Source organism: Manis javanica, chromosome 2, assembly GCF_040802235.1.
Source record: "Manis javanica isolate MJ-LG chromosome 2, MJ_LKY, whole genome shotgun sequence".
Taxonomy (NCBI): Eukaryota; Metazoa; Chordata; class Mammalia; order Pholidota; family Manidae; genus Manis; species Manis javanica.
The window spans coordinates 200,214,181-200,230,985 of NC_133157.1; the positions used below are offsets into that span (position 1 = coordinate 200,214,181).

General features: G+C 40.8%; 1 protein-coding gene across 1 annotated transcript in view; it reads right to left on the minus strand.

The window, feature by feature from the left end:
* EXT1 (exostosin glycosyltransferase 1) overlaps positions 1-16,805 on the minus strand; it is a 265,179-nt gene that overhangs the window by 43,388 nt on the left and 204,986 nt on the right. The gene's annotated exons all lie outside the window — the stretch shown is intronic.

Here is a 16,805-nt window from a genome sequence, read left to right on the forward strand (position 1 = left end):
CAGAGGATGTCAAAGCCTTCATATGGTTTATGTTCCTTTTTCTTTTTTTTTGAGTCCCAGTTTGTTATGGCCTATACCCCAAATCCATCCAGTGTTTCCTAAGTGCAGATCATTTTCTGAGAGAAGCATCTGGAAGGGCTAATTTGTTACCAAAGCTAATGATGAAACACACACGATCCTGAAAGGCCAGCCCTGATTCCCAGTTTTCCACTGTGTTCGTTTTCAGTTATTAACCAATCAGTGTGTTTTCAGGGTTTGAATCTGTAATGAAAATGGCTCAGAACTCTTGGCTACAGGACCCTTAAAGAGACAGCAATTCTGTCACGTGGGATGTCTTGTTGCTTGGTTTCCACTAAGGTATCCCGGCTTTTAAATAAACTGTCAAGCAAAACTTGGCAGCAGAACACAAAGTGAGTAGCTTCCTTTGTAGAGTCGCTGACAGCTTAGCTGTGTGTCAGATAGATAGCTGCTAAGAGTCAGCTCCAAAGGCGAGTGCATCCTCTCTGGAAGGGACCCATACCACAAACTGCCTTCCTCGGGATTTAGACTGAGCAAAATTTAGGGATGATCTCTATGGAAAGTTAACCCTGCAATGCCAATCGACCATATCCCTCTCTATGAGTGCTGGTTTTGGAATTACAAAAGTTTTGGAGGTGTGAAAACATAATTGGAAAACTTTTTTTCCCTGCTTAAAGGGCTAATTGATTTCACAGGTGTTTAATTATCATGTGCTGTGAGATAATACCTTGCAGTACCATAAAAAATGGATTTAATTTTCGAGTACTTGCAAAAGCATTGCCAAAGCCAAGCTAGAGTTAAAGTAGATAATTATTTTATAAATCAAACACACTGCCTCCTTTCTTTGAAATTTTAATACTTGGGGATAATGATATCTGACAACCTTGAAATCTACATGAAAAGAATTTTCCTACCAAGGGCCAAAAGGCAACCATTGGAGCATTTTAGGCTGTTTGGTTCATTAACGGTGACTCAGGCCGCCTCAGGCAGGACCCCGCCTGTAGGCTTCCCAAACATACCAAGGGGTAGGGCATGTGTGTGTGTCAAGATGCGGTATTCCCTACCAAGATCAAATGGCCATATGTCCAATAAGGTCTACAGAAATACAGAAGGGACACCCAATCCACCCTTAGCACAAAAACTGCCTGAAAACAACTAACTCTCTGAGCCCAAACTAAGAGTCCTGGAATGTGACAAGTTGGGTTTTTTTCACTGTGCTCAATGAATACTTTGCTACCTTATGCTTAAGGCACAACACTTGTGCTTCCTGTAATAATAAGGGGTGGGGGGAGGGGGCGGATCATGAAATAGCCAGAAGGCACCACAAAGATCGTCCACTCCAAACACCCCAGATGAGAAAAGCAAAGCCAGAAGAGGTCAAGTGACTTGCCCAGGATACCACCACCAGGGGCAGGCAAGATAAACAGGATCTTTTGGAGTGAGCAGAGAAAGGAAGAGACAGCTGGAAAATAGATCTGGAGTCCCACTCTCCTCCAAAATCTAAATATAAAAGAAGGGATTTTTTAAAAGGGGGAAAAAAAGGTTTCATTCTGTTAGAGGAGTAGCTATTTCTTCAGCAGAGCCTAGTTTCCGTGAAGTGCTTTAAGCTGCCTTAAATAACTATGTGGGGGTTTTAGTTGGTGCCACACTTCAGATTTTATTTCTCTGCAACTTCTTTCAGAAGCTGCTGAAGTCATAACACGTTCCATTAGATTAAGTGTGCTTAAATGATTTAAGAAAGCAGGGCAATCTGGCTGGGCACACACACACTGTCAGCATTATTTCACTTATTTAATGCCTGTGTGCAGAGTGTACACACCCAAGTCGCTGAATGACACGGATTTTCAGGCAGTTCAAGTTGATCTTTCCAGGACTGGTTAAGGTATTTTAAGGCAAGATGCAGTATAATTGGTGCCATTCCTGGACACTGTGTTTGGGTGCTCATAGTACAAGTCTGAGCCAAAGTCACATGGGCAGAAAGGGCAAGTGAAAACATGGGTCCCACTATAGCCTGAAAGGAGTAGGATGGAGAAACATTCACAGGAACTGGCTTGGGATTGCAGTAGAAATTCCTGCAATCAATAAAAATGCTGATAACAATTGTAGCTAACATTTACTGTGAGCTTATTACATGCCCGACTCCCTGCAAAGCTCTATGCCTGTTTGTCCATTTGATCATCCAGCAACCTTATGAGGCAGGTAATATGATGTCTCCTACTTTATAAAAGCGGAAATTGAGGATTATAACTAATTTGTCTAAATTCACTTAAAAAGCAAGCAGGTGGAATTTGAAGTCAAGCATTCTGACTATAGGGCCCAAATTATTATACAGTATGCACACTGCCTCCCTTCTGTAGTGTTTTTCAGAGAAGTCCCAGGGATGAGCTAAGTGAGCTCTGTCCTGAGGGACATCATGAGAACCATAGTGGAATCCACTGGACTGATCTATGGTCTTCTAGCTAGAAAGATGCCTGCAACTGTACTAGATCTTTTATCTGGCTCTGAATTAGAGATGATATCCTTTCTGAGGTCAGCCCTTATCTAAAGTATTCTCCGAGGTCCTGGGGAGTAGGTAGAGCTGGTGAGAAAGAAATAGTTGTTCATTTGCTATACGTTATTCTACACAGGATCACTTGTGGAATACGGAAACCTGAAGGCCTCTTCTTAAGAACTTACGTAATTTTTACTTCCCAAATCCATCACAGAGCTTTAGCACCAAGACCCACAACATGATTCTAGTAAGCTTTTGTACAGCCCCTACTCTGTGTGTAGGTCCCTAAGGTCATATGAATGGGATAGGGAAGAGACATAAGATATAAGATAAATTCTCTAGGAGACATAAACATTTCATTCATTCATTTCCTTATCTATCCACCCATCTACCAATACTGACTGTGAACCTACTAGGTAGCAGGCATGTTATTGTTAGGGATGGAGAATACTTGGTAAGCAAAAATTATTATCATCATTGTCACATTTCTTTATAGAATTTATAGTCTTGTTTGGGAGATTGACATTAAACAATTAAGCATGATAAAATCAACAGCTGTGGTGAATGTTCCAAGGAGAGACTAATAGTTCCATGAGACAGCATGGAAGAGGGCACACAGGATAGAGCTGAGACCTAACGGATAAGTAAAGGCCCAGCAGAACTGAGGGTAGAGATGAAGTCCTACGAGCAGTGTGGGCAGCAAACTGTCAAAGGCTGTCACGATGGCACTGGTACAAGGGCCATTAGAAATTCAAAGTACTAGCATCTAGTAATGTATTTGATTATCGAGTCACTGTATTGTACATCTGAAACCAATATAATATTGTTTATTAATTTTATTCCAATAAAAAGAAGGAAAAAAAAGAAATTTAAAGTACATTTGGGCAAGCAAAATACATAGACTACAACTAGTCACCTCAACAAATCAAAACTATCTTGCTGTGATACAGACTAAATCCACAGGATGTCACATAAAACAAAGTTTGGGGCTTCTTGCCCCCAAGAGTTGGCTACAGACTGGATGTCCAGAGAAGCATGGATAAGCACTTTCTGTTAGCATGTTGATCGTATTATAGTGTTCGAGATTCCACACACCTGCTAAGCAACAGCTAATGGGCAGTGGATCTTAGCCCATGTTACAGGGAGGGGAAGCTATGGTAGAAAAGAGACTTTAATATCTTGATTAGAGTTAAATGAAAGAGACTTAGGACGGCGTCTGTTCATTCTACCTGCTCTTCCCCCAGGACCTGCCAACTCACCTATTTTAGTACTTATTTATGCCCCTTTTCCTGTTGCCACAAAATTCTACAGGCTCTGTAGAGATAGTGCTGAGTCCCTAAATAATCATATTTTCACAGTAATTAAAAGCCAAATTCCCCAAATCCCTAAATGCTATGAGCAGCTTGAATGCCTGTATTTTACCCTAACATCAAACATCTCTAGGGTGAAGGAACATCGTGAGATAAAACACTGAAACGACTTAATTGCACGAGGCAGCCTTACAATGCAGTAGAAGTGGATCGGGAGGAAAGGGAAGACAGGGGCTTCTGCGGGGATGGCACATTCAGGAGGGGCACCAAGTGGCCTCTGGCTCCGACTGTCCTCAGGTACTGATTGCTGTGGGGCCTGGCCTGGAGCCTCTCGGCCAGGAAAGGTCTTGTAATGGCATCTTTCTGCCACAGGGAAGAGTCCTTCTGCTGACTTTAATAGTCCTTAAGGTGAGGGGGTGAAAGAAGGAATTTCAGTTATTAAGGCATTAGTTTGGATTGGAGCTGGGAATGAAAGAAAGCCACAACTGGGGTTTGCCCAACAAAGACACTGTTTTAATCCATTTGCCTCCTAGACTAATTTAGGGATTACAGGACCTACCCAGGCAAGAAACTCCAACACAACAAAAAAGATCGTACTGTGAGGCCAGACCAGAGCAGACCACTGCCACCTGTATCTTTAAGGCTGCTAATCCCTCATGAAAAAAAAAAATTAAAGAAAAAGTTGGAAACAAATATATTTAAATAACACCAAACACAGTTTCTGTTCTTTAAATCAAAGGAAGTCCTGCCTAGAATAACAAATCTGATGATATGAGTCCAAGGAACGGCTCTTAGAAAACATATATAAAACAGACTTATAAAATAATACCTCCACATGCAGAAAAAAACAATAATGATAATGACATAACTGCTACAATTTGTCATTTGCTAAGCACTGTGCTAACTGCTTTATACAATCTAAGGGTTACAATCTCAAGTCAGTACTATTATCCCCATTTTACAACTGAACACAGAGGCTGCCAGAAGTTCAATAATTTGCCTGGAATTATAAAGCCAGTGAAGAATGGCAATTGAAATCCGAACATGGTCTGTGTGAACCTGAAGTGTGAGAACCTGCTGGACGTCACTGGGATTTGGTACCTGCAGCATTTGCTGTCTTAAGAAGAAACAGGCATAGATGAGATCTTTCAAAGCACTGAGCAATGAAAATTTTTTAGTGCTCCTTCCAAAGGTAATTCAAATAAAGTACTACCAAAGCTTACCATACAGAAGTTGCATGTACACCGATATTAAAATGGCTTATTTCTAGGTTTCTCCGATTTCTGCATTCTGAATAACTTAAGCCATTCATTGTCTGGCTTTCTGTCTCTCTCATTTCTCCTCTTCTAGGGTGCCAGGCATGTGCCCAGTTGTCTGAAATCATCTTCAACAGAGGAACAACAAATTAAGCTGCAGGTCCGTTTAGCTTACTTGTCACTGAGAAATCCTCCAGTCATAAATACCTCAGTGATCAGACATTTAGGCACAAAACCCAGCTACTTGTTCAGAACCTTTAGGAAGGAGAAGTCAGCAATTATTTAATCTTCTTTCTACAAAAGGAAAAGAAACCCTATTAACTGAGAGCGAGTGACTTTAAAACTTAAACTGAATTAAGATGTGGTTCTTGCTACTTATAATGTGGAAATTTGGAGGGGGTGGTGAAAGGGGAAATTCTTTTGTTTGGATATGCTAAATGCATCTTTGTAAAGTAGCACAAGTTAAAGCTATGAAACACCCACCTAAATTCACATTCAGACACAGGCATCACCAATACAACAGACACAGAGAAGCGCAGAATGTCAGAAGTGCTATCTAAGCCTTCAGTCCATCGGACTGCTGGGCATCCTTTGCTAAACCTTTTTGCAGGCTAATTAGTAATTCACATAATGTAATCAGGCATGGATGCTAGGACATAAAACATTTATTGACAAAGGGACCGGTATGTCATTTAAAAATAATTATGTTTCTTTAAGCAAACCAGCAAGTTCCACCTTCTCCAATATACTTATTGGAAACTCTCAGGCAATTTAAGTCGTGTGTGTGTGTGTGTGTGTGTGTGTGTGTGTGTAAGGAGAGTAAAATGATTGTATTTTCTCCCTGAAACTTTACAAACTCATGATCTCTAAAGGAAGACTGAAAATGGGTTGATGCCCATATGTCCTTGAGATATCTTGAATCCCCTTAATGCTATAAATTTGATCAACATAATGTATATAGGGCACAACTAAATAGTGAACACTGATAAATTACAGGTTTTAACTTGTGGACATGAGTACGAAACTATGTAACTTCAAACTTGCAAATCCCACACAACAGGAATATGTGCAACTTTGATAAAAATTTAGATGCTAAGGATACCAAAACATGGGCTCTGTAAGAACTATGTTTCACCGTTAACTTTGTTAATCGTGTCTGATAGAAACCCCAGCACCATCTCAACTGCCTTTAGAGACTGGAAGGCCACATTAATTGCACAGAGCATTAGCATCCATTAAGAATGCAGCTTCCTGATTCAACCAGTAGATGGGGCACATCCACATGGCAAGTGTCCCCACTGCACTTGCTTGGTGAGAAACAACAGGTCTTGCTTCCTCCTCATTCACTCCAATCAGAAAGTCAAAAGAATATCAAATAGGGTAGGAGAGGATGTATCTCATCTCTAAAAGAGGCATTTGATTATTCCCCCGACTTTCACTGCTACTATAATGTAAACAAAAGGAAGGAATCAGGGTTGGCCAGCTCAGAAGGAAGACATCTACTGCACATGCTACTTGGAAAAGCACATCAGTCATTCATTCAGTCACTTCCTTAGTTTTACTTTGGACCAAAATTTACTGAGTGTCTTGTCTATGCTGGCACTGTGCTGGACTGGATGCTCAACCTACAATGAGGACTCAAACAGAAACGACAGAAATGAGATCCTTCATGGAGTTCATCATCCACAATGGGACACAAACCCTGAAGAACTGCAAATGCAAGTCTTCCGTAGCTAAAAATCCTGAGGGTGTGCTAACGGGACAGGTGGGCATCAGAGTGATTCTGGTGAGAGGTGGAATCTGAGTGAAGATCAGGTGGTGGGGAAGCCCTTTCTGAAGACACCACATTGAAACTGGGTCTGAAGGCTGAAGAGACGCCAGCTTCCTGTAGGGAGATGTGGGGGGAACAATTCCGGAAGTGGGAACCATTTGCGCACAGGCCCAACTTGGCACACTCCTGCTGCATGCATGGAAAAAGGGAAATTAAGCCCGGATGAGCAGTGGTGGTGCAGGAGTTGGCGGAGGAAGGATGGTGAATGGTTACAGCCAAAGACATTTGTATGACAGAGCAGGGGATCCCTGGCTTTGATGCATACTCAGACACTCCAGGGAAAAGCAAACACACACAAAATTACTAGTGCTGAATTTTCTAGGTGCTATTTTAAATTCCTTGCATGTATAAATTTCCTTTACTTCTCAAAATTACCATAACAGGTAAATACTATCACTGCCATCTCCGTTTTACAGATGGAGAAACAAAGGCACAGAGAGGTTATGTGCCTTGCCCAATCACACAGCAACTCTGTATGGACTGGAACCCCAGTGGTCTGACTCCAAAGTGCACATTCTTAGTTTTTACATGCTAATGACTCTCAGAACCATCATTTTATTTCAATATTCTGGTGGATATTTTCAGGTATGATAGATTTAATTTTTCTTCCATTTTTGTTTTGTTTTGTTTTGTTTTAGGTGGCAGAGATTAACAATATGGCCCAAATAAGAAATCTACAATTTGGCACTGAACACAAGGCTAGACAGACTTACATGTCCTGATAATCAAGCACAATTGTGTACCACAGCTCTCGCCAGACGCCAGCTTCCTTATGAGTCTGGGTTCTGTACACAGGCTCCCCAAAGGACTGTAAATCAGCGCTCTAGATATCTCCACAAAGTTTCAAACAGATGTTCGCCCTGTGCTTACTCTCCCAGGCTCCAGATGGCTCCAGATCCTGGCTCCTTCCTGCTGCAGACCCTCAGAGCACACTTCAGCCATCACAGCAATGTGGGCGGAGGAAGGAGGCTGCAAGGAGCAGATCAAGGGCAGTTCTGTAGAAGTCCCAGGAAGCCCAGCAGGTTTCATCCCTGCATATAAGAAGCCATGAACCCAGTCAGAAGAAATCCCTGCCAGCCTTTACTACCTGGACACAATTTTCCTAAAGATGAAATTGTGTTACAAATTGTGGTGAAAGTTTCTGCTGCTAGTTACCCTGGGTCTGCTATACTTTATTCCAAACTCTTCTGTAGGCAACAAGTTGCAAAGAATTTTACTACACTGACATGACAGCAAGACAACTCCACACCTACCCCAACCTCTCAAAGAGGGAGAGGAGTTAATGCTGAAAAACGGATTTATTTAGCAAAATATTTTTTTTTAAATCCTTAAATATATGTTCCAACACAACCACAAAAACACATAAATCCGAAGTTTTTACAAAATTCCATTCTTTCCCAAACCAAGCAACAAGTTTAAATACCTTTTCTTCCTAAATTAAAAATATCCTTGACATGATCTAGTGCTTCATGCACGTGATGACAGAAACCGCAGAGGACAGCTCAGTGACCAAACCTGGCACGTTTTCTTTAGGACAGTCGGGAGATTCCCTACTTTCTCCCCTCTTCTCCAACGATACAGAGACTTTTCAAAAAAAGAGAAGCTGAGGATTCTGTCCAGGTTTCATCCCTCTAGCATTCGTTCACCTGGGGATGAGTTACTGAGACAACCTACACGTCTGTGGGCTAGAAGGAGTGCCTGAGAGGCGCTGCCAGCCCCATGCAAATATTGGTTGATTTTGTTAGGATCCCTTGTAAACTTCACTTCCTATCTGATTTTTTCTAGAGGCCAGGAGGCTCAAATCAAACTTCTCTTATCCTCATCCAGTGGAAAAGAGGAGAGTACCGCAACATCCTCCATTCAGTGGTGTCCAGACTTCGTGATAACAGAGGGAGAAAAATGTCGAATGGGCTTACTTATAAATGACTTCCTTTTGTCTGGTACTTTATGAAAACTTTCTATTTCTTCATTCCTCTTAGGCCCTAGGGGACTGGAATATTCATACCCATTGTTCCTTACCTCCCACATTCTACAGAGATAATTATGGGTAAGGTTATTTATTTGACTGTCAAAACTCACAGCAAGGCTCTCTAGGAGCAGCTATTTGATATCCATTCTATCTAGAGATGATGGCAATAACCATATAAATCGTGTAAATACCCAGGTGTCTGTACACACTGAATATCTAGAAATGCATCTGGGCTGACAAATGTTTGCACTGAGTTATACGGCTTTAATTTACCCTCAGTTGCAGGGAGAATGGCACGGGCGGTATCACATTAATAAAAGAAGAGGGTATTACAGCGTATCATTACATGGAGGTTCCTCTTTCATGTCAAACCCAAACGTAGAAACAGTTAAGCCATTTAAAACTGTAAATTATTAAAAAGATATTTAATTATAAAATATAATTTTCCATTAGGAAGGGACCATATCTCAAGGATGGTTGATAAAAAAACTGGAACACAGGGAAGTTAAGTGGTTGCCCCAGATCGCACAGCTGGTAAGGAGCAGCACCGGGATTTGGCCCAGGTCCAGAGCTCAAACATAACCAGCACAAAGTACCCGTGCCAGCAGAACTAACAGAACAAAATGGAGGGAACATGGTCAATCCCATCTGCCCCTTAGTAATGCCCAGAGGATCAGCTGAGCCCAGAGGTAGGTAATCAGTATGTGGTAAAGCCAACTTTCAGGTGTAAAGGGTAATTATTTATTCAGGGGCCAGCTATCAATCAAAATTATACAAACCCATATTTTTATCCTTTTTTGGGGTATCTCTCAATAGTACATGATAAGCCATTCTTGGAGATGATTCTCATTCTGTGGGCTGTTAGAAGATTTTTTGGGTTGGCAGTCTTGGTGAAACTATTTCTAGACTGTATGAATCTTTGTCTAGGAATTTGTTTCCCTGGCCTTTCAAAATACAAAGTGCATTTTGCTTGGTTCACTAGTAACTTCCCTTTTTCTATCCTTGGCAATGAAACCAACTCTGAAAATACAAACGACCCTGAAAATGTCCCAAGGACATTCAGTTTATTTTCCTTACCTCTAATCTACTCCCTCTTTTAAAAAGAAAGCTTGGGGAAATTTAGGAAGGTGAGTGGAAAAACACGATGCTATTCAAATGCAAAATCACTCCAGCAGGCAGTGTTTGTGTGTGTGTATGTGTGGTGTGCATAGTGGGCGGTGCTGGTGGGGGAGAGGAAAAGAATTGAAAGAAGGGGGTGGGTGGAAGGAAATGGCCCTGGAGACAAACCAATTAGTATAGCTTGTCAAGGTGTTTAGTATGAATTGGCTACCTGCCCATTAAGAATTGGAATGGAATTAACTAGCTCATTCCAAACACTTGACCAAACACTAAATGGTCATATGATAATGATTTTCTGTCACCAATATTCTGGCTGGAGTGGAGATGTGGAAGTAAAAAGCCGTGATGACCTCTTAACAATCTTCATTGAGACTTTGATTCCTTGAAACTTACCAACTCCCCCTAAACATATCCTTTTCTTTCTCTTTTTTCCCTCCCCTCTTAGCTTGTATTTTTTTTTAAAAGCTCTTGCTATTGGAAGGCTGTATGTTCTTCCGAACATAAACATACCTCTCAACCAACCAGCCTAGTAATAACCAATTTTCATGCTCTAACATGTAAGTTTCTAGTCTCCTATACTTTCAGAGCCCCATAATGAAGCACATGACCATTGAAATTCTCAAGTTTAATTCAACCGAAGATTCTAGAACCAGTCCTCCTTTGAAAGAGAAGCCCTGAGAAACCTGGGTTCAAGACTGAGGGATGGAGCACATGACCAATGCTATTATTTGTTTAAATTATTTGTTTCAACTTCTTTCATCTGGACTTGTTTTCCCTTGCTCCAGACACCAAGTCCATGCTTTATATTCCAGGTTCAAGAACTTGGCTCCAGGGACTACCACCAGCCAACAGCATCGTTGTCCACCCTTTTCTCTGGACAAATGGAGGCCTCCACGAGAGTGAACAACGTTGGGGAAAAGAGCCCAAGGAGAATTCAGTCCAAAGCATACATGACATCACTGTGGTTCCTACACTGGATAATTGCTGCCTTCCTTCCCAGCATCCACTTCCCTTTTGGGGACCTACCCCGTCCCTTTGGCATGGGTGGGGCTGATCTCCACTCCTAGCCTGAGGGGCACATCATCACATTCCCCAGGCCACAGTTTTTCAGGAATAGTGTTGGAAATCCTTTAAGCCAACATGGCAGCTTCTGTGGGGTAGGTTCTTTTAGTCAATGTTGGTAATGTCAGCAGGAGAGGTGGGAAGAAACTCTGTATCTACTCTTCCACACATTCTTACTACCAAGTGGTATGTTGTAATGAAAACATGTCTCAGAACAAATTCTGGAGTCCTGCCAAATTCCTAGCCCAGGAAGCAGAACCTGCTACCAATTCCAGACCCCATTAAAACGGGTGGAAAGTAGCCAAGTATTCTCTCCTAGACTATTTCTCTTTGCCTTCTATGGATTGGCCAGTTGAGATACCTTCATTCAGATTTCCCCTATTCCGGATGAGGGGGCAGGTATGTTCAGCTTCCAGACTTACTCCACTCACCTACCCTGGGGTTTCAAGACTTCCCCAGGGCCAAGTGCCTGTCAAAAATCTCACTTTTTGCACAACTCTGTGTTCCTTGCTGTGTGTGTTCTACCAGGCAGGCCAGACTCCCTGCCAGCCCCGGCGCCCCCCCCACCTAGCGTCTGCCCACTCTGGGAGGTAAGGCTACTTTGCTGACCCAGGTCTGCCCGTCTGCCCTGCAAACCTCAATGAACCTGTCCATGTCTGACTCCACCACTGGAATGCTGTCCATGCCTGCTGCTTTCCACATCTGGAATGGGCAAGAACTTATGAAAGAAACCCAACTGACCAGTCCATAGTATTCAAATAGAAATTCCAGTAAATGAAGCAGCTCAATCTTGCTCATAAAAGCAGTTTGTCTCTTCAATGTAGTTGGGGTTGGCAAAAGGGCAATTCAAATTCCACAGTACAGGACGCATGGGAATGTTTAGGTGGCAGGTGAATTCAATTATCAGAAACTTGAAATCCTCCGAAACATTGACCTCGTATAAACCATGCTTGGAAATTAAAACAAACTTAGCATATTTCCTTTTTTCTGGCAATACTGACTCCTGCTAAAGGATGGTGTAGCAGGAACAAAGTCCATTTTCAATATAACATTTCATTTTATGGTATACCTATTTTAATGTCAAACATAACCCTACCAGCATATAGGTCTCTGATTTTAAAATAATCCTATTTGATTAAGCTACATTTTCATAGAGTCTGTTTAGAAAGGAAGGTAGACTTGAAATTATTTGCCATACATATTTGTTTTCCCTTATGTTAAAATACATACCTGTGTGTGTGTGTGTGTTTGTGTGTGTGTTCAGATTTTCTCCTTGAAATAAGGTTATACTAGGTGAATAGTGCTTTTAATAATGCAATTCTGGGACAATAAGATATTTATAGTCTTTCAGACTATGAACTAACATTTTAAGATTTGGAAAAGTACTTACTAAGCAAGATAAAGCAAGAAGATAGTATAAGGTAACATAGCCCCCAGGGGTAGAGCGCTACTGATTTCAATTGCAAATATCATCTCTGTATTCTTAAGGCTTTGTATTTACAAAAAAAAAAAAAAAAACAGATCTAGGAAATGAAAATTGTTCATTTCAAGCTAAGCCGAATATTCATAAATTCTTTCTCTGATGACTCACTTTTTTTTTTAACATGTAAGCAAAACTAAAACTGAAGCAACTGTGACAATATGACCTATCTCTCAAATCTCAGGGTAAAATGGGATACACATTCCTGTTACAAATCTATCTTTAAGCTCTAATTTTCCCCTATGATTTTTCAGGTATTTGTCTTCTTCATGCATATAGCTGAGAATTGCTGTGTCTGAGCATCTGCTCACACCCAACATTCACTGTCAGTCTGCTCTTTGCTAGGAGCTCTTGTAAGCCTAGGTGACACAAAGGTGTCCTCTGGGAGCTGACAATCAGTGCAACAAGTGGGCATCGGATAGAAGGAGGAAGGAGAGACTCACTGTAGATATTTATATCTTGGATATGCTAGTTGCTTCCAATTTCTAGTACACTGCCCAACAGTCTCAATCGATTCCCACAGAGAGGCTCTGCTAAGTGTGAGTTAGTAATTGTGGACACTTGGCTCATTTATGATCAATCTTCAGCTCTACATTTATTTTCCTGTTACGCAACTTGCTCCAGAGTGGGCTGCCTCTTCCCACTAGAAAAACGTAAACCAATTTTACCATTCCACAAAGCATGAAGAGATTAGGAGAACACTGAAAACAGGGGCTTTCATTCTATTTTGTGTCCTGCTCCCACTCAGTACCCCGTGGGTGCACTATACATGCTTCATGAAAAAAAAAAATAATGAAGGAAGGAATAAAGTGGAATCTATGTAATGATCCAACCAGAAAAATCATGTCAGTATTGTAAGTAGTATTCCCAGGAATGCCAACTGAGTTTCCACTTTACAGCAGGGTCAAGCAAATAGAGGGAAAAAATAGGGAAAAGACAAATATTGGCTGATTTTCAACTCCGAGGCCCGAGCTGAAGCTTTTGTATTTTAATGATAGCTTCATATGCATTGTGTATGTCTTACAGAATTATTTAAAAGCATCCCCTAGGCTGCCCTTCTTTAGTTGTAACTGGATCCCCATATGGTTTCCTGACATAATCGAGAAAGAACCAGCTCAAGTAGCATTTGGTTTTATAGTATGGTTCTCTAAAGGGTATGGCCCCTTTTGAGCATGTCCCTACAACTAACTCCAAGGCAGAGCTGTAGTTCTAGTGCTTTATGCATAAATGCACACATTGAAATACTTAGGCATCGATCTAGGACCAAGTGATAGGAGATCTCTTCCTTCAGAAAGCTCAGTAAGAAACCCTCACTCACCTCTTGCTCTGTGGGGGCTTTCGCACACATCTGTTTCAGCTCAGTCCCCCAGAGATGTCTAAAATCTAATTAACCAATTAATTTGCAAATATATTCTAATTTATTCAAGGAAGATTTTCTTGGGTGTTAAATTATCTGACAGTGAGCCATATGCAGTACACAAGAGCAGGACCTCACTGAAATACCAAGGGTTACCCCAATGCAAGAATGACTATGCACACTCTGGTCCACACAAATTTCTACCCCTTAACGAGGAAATGAGCGGGCATTCCCTCCATCCTGATTAGGCTTTTTATGCTTTCGTGAAGCATTGCTAAATGCAATTGTGAGAGCAGAGGGGGTGATAAAGCACACTCAGGCATGTTACCTAACAGTGCTTCCCTGAGTTCCCCTAGGGTAGGGCTGGGGTGAGCATTGTGGCCCAGGGCCAAGAAATTGGAGAAAATGATATGACAATGTGTCTTAATCTGTTTTCCTGAGGTGGGAGAAGGGAAGTTTAAATTATAGGAAAATTATGCTCTGTCATACTAGGAATTACTTACTATTGTTAATTTGCATGCAGAACTCTGCTCTACAGCAAAGCAGCCACAGCAGGTAACATTGTTTACTCAGACAATCAAGTTGTAATTTACTGAACTTGTGGATTAAAAATAAAAGATAGAAGGTTCTTAATTGCTACATTGCAACATTTTATTCAGCTCAATGACTGTATAGCTACAGATAAGAATTGAGAATAACACTATCAAATGTTACAGGGATTACCTAATTACAAAATGAAGAGCATCTCAATGCACTTTTTGTTACCTAAAAATACAGAGTGTGGATTTTAATATGTTTACCAGGAGATGTGTGGATACCTGTTAACTGTGCAGCATTAAAAGGAAAGCTCACTTTTTTTTTGTTATTGGTATTTTATTTGAAAGATAAATTACTATTTTTAATATTAGCAATATGAAAAGGAAATGGCAACATCACACAGATGCAGAGTGGTGTTTAATTTCTATAATATAAATTCTTCCACTATTCACTAAAGTTCTATGACCTCTAAACACACACAAATCAAATACTGATGCAGAGAAAAAACTAAAAGGAAAGGTATGTCCAGTTTAGGGTTGAGGAAACCCTGATGGAATTTTACCTAACAGATTCTGAAACTTCTACAACAAGGACTTGGGAGAAGTTAAAAGAGAGGGTCTTAGAGTTATTATGGTAAATATATGGGTTAGACAGTTCAAAATAGTTTCCTAAAAGAGTAATCTCTGAATGCAAACCTCTTTTTGAAAGTAAAACTGTAACTTCTGCTGAAATTGGGAGAGGTTAAGGTACTGGAGATAATTAGAAGCACAGTTAAGACCAAAATATCGACCTCTCATGTATATGATGAACACTCAAGTGCTATGTACAGATGTGCATGCTGATAGGACCAGAATGATTTTTGATATTCATACAGAGAACAGTTGCCAATACACAAAAGAGATTCATTTGGCATATCTGGTTTGTTTTTTTAGAATGTCACCAAAACACAACACGCTGAGACTGTCTCCCTCCATCTTGAAAGATGGTTGGTGTGACAAATGTAAGGTTACGTGTGGCCTGGGGGAATTTCTCAAGCATGCCCTTTGCCCGAAATACCTCAGTCCTCCCACCATTGTGGAAAGCAGTGTGAAGGTTCCTCAAAATACTAAAAATAGAAATACCATTTGACCCAGGAATTCCACTCTAAGGAATTTACCCTAAGAATGCAGGAGCCCAGTTTGAAAAAGAGATATGCACCCCTATGTTTATCACACCACTATTCACAATAGCCAAGACATGGAAGCAACCTAAGTGTCCATCAGTAGATGAATGGATAAGGAAGATGTGGTACATATACACAATGGAATATTATTCAGCCATAAGAAGAAAAAAATCCTACCATTTGCAACAACATGGATGGAGCTAGAGGGTATTGTGCTCAGTGAAATAAGCCAGGTGGAGAAAGACAAGTACCAAATGATTTCACTCATATGTGGAGTATAACAAAGAAAAACTGAAGGAACAAAATAGCAGCAGACTCACAGAACCCAAGAATGGACCAACAGTTACCAAAGGGAAAGGGACTGGGGAGGATGGATGGGAAGGGAGGGATAAGGGGGAAAAAGGGGCATCATGATTAACACACATAATGTAGGGGGTGGGGCACAGGGAAGGCAGAATAGCACAGAGAAGACAAGTAGTGATTTTATAGCATCTTACTACGCTGATGGACAGTGACTGTAATGGGGTATGTGGTGGGGACTTGATAATAGGGGGAGTCTAGTAACCATAATGTTGTTCAAGTAATTGTACATTAACGATATAAAAAAAAAGATACCTCAGTCCTCTTCACCCTTGTTAATTAACCTCAGCATTAGTTTAAATATAAATCAGTATGGGTAAATTTGGATATAAAGAGTTGGTCTGGCTTTTTCTGTGAGAAACTCCTAAATGTGAAGTGATCATTTCTTTTTAACATAGCAATGAGCAGAGAGTTGCAAAATAGTTTTGGTAGACTATTTCATAATGCATAATTATGAATGGGTATATGCTGTCAAGTTTGTTTTTTCAATGCTTTTTCCACTGTATCTTTAAAATAACTATCCCTTATCCTGGTTAATTAACTAAATGAACTACCACATACTTTCCACCAATCAATCTGCTCCTACTCATGTGTCCACAAAAATGTAGGCGGCACGCACTTCACTGACAACATGAATTTCAAAAGGTCTCCCATCCAAATGCATTCCGATACTAATGATCGCAGAAACTAGTAAATACCATTCCCTTTCCACCTCCTTAGAATCAAAGCACAGATGACAGGTGAGGTATTTTAAAAATTACTCTACCCAGCTTTTGACTTTGCTTTATTTCCTAGATTTCTTCTTTCCAGTGGTCCAGTAGGACATCCCACAGCAGGGTTAGCCAGCTATTCT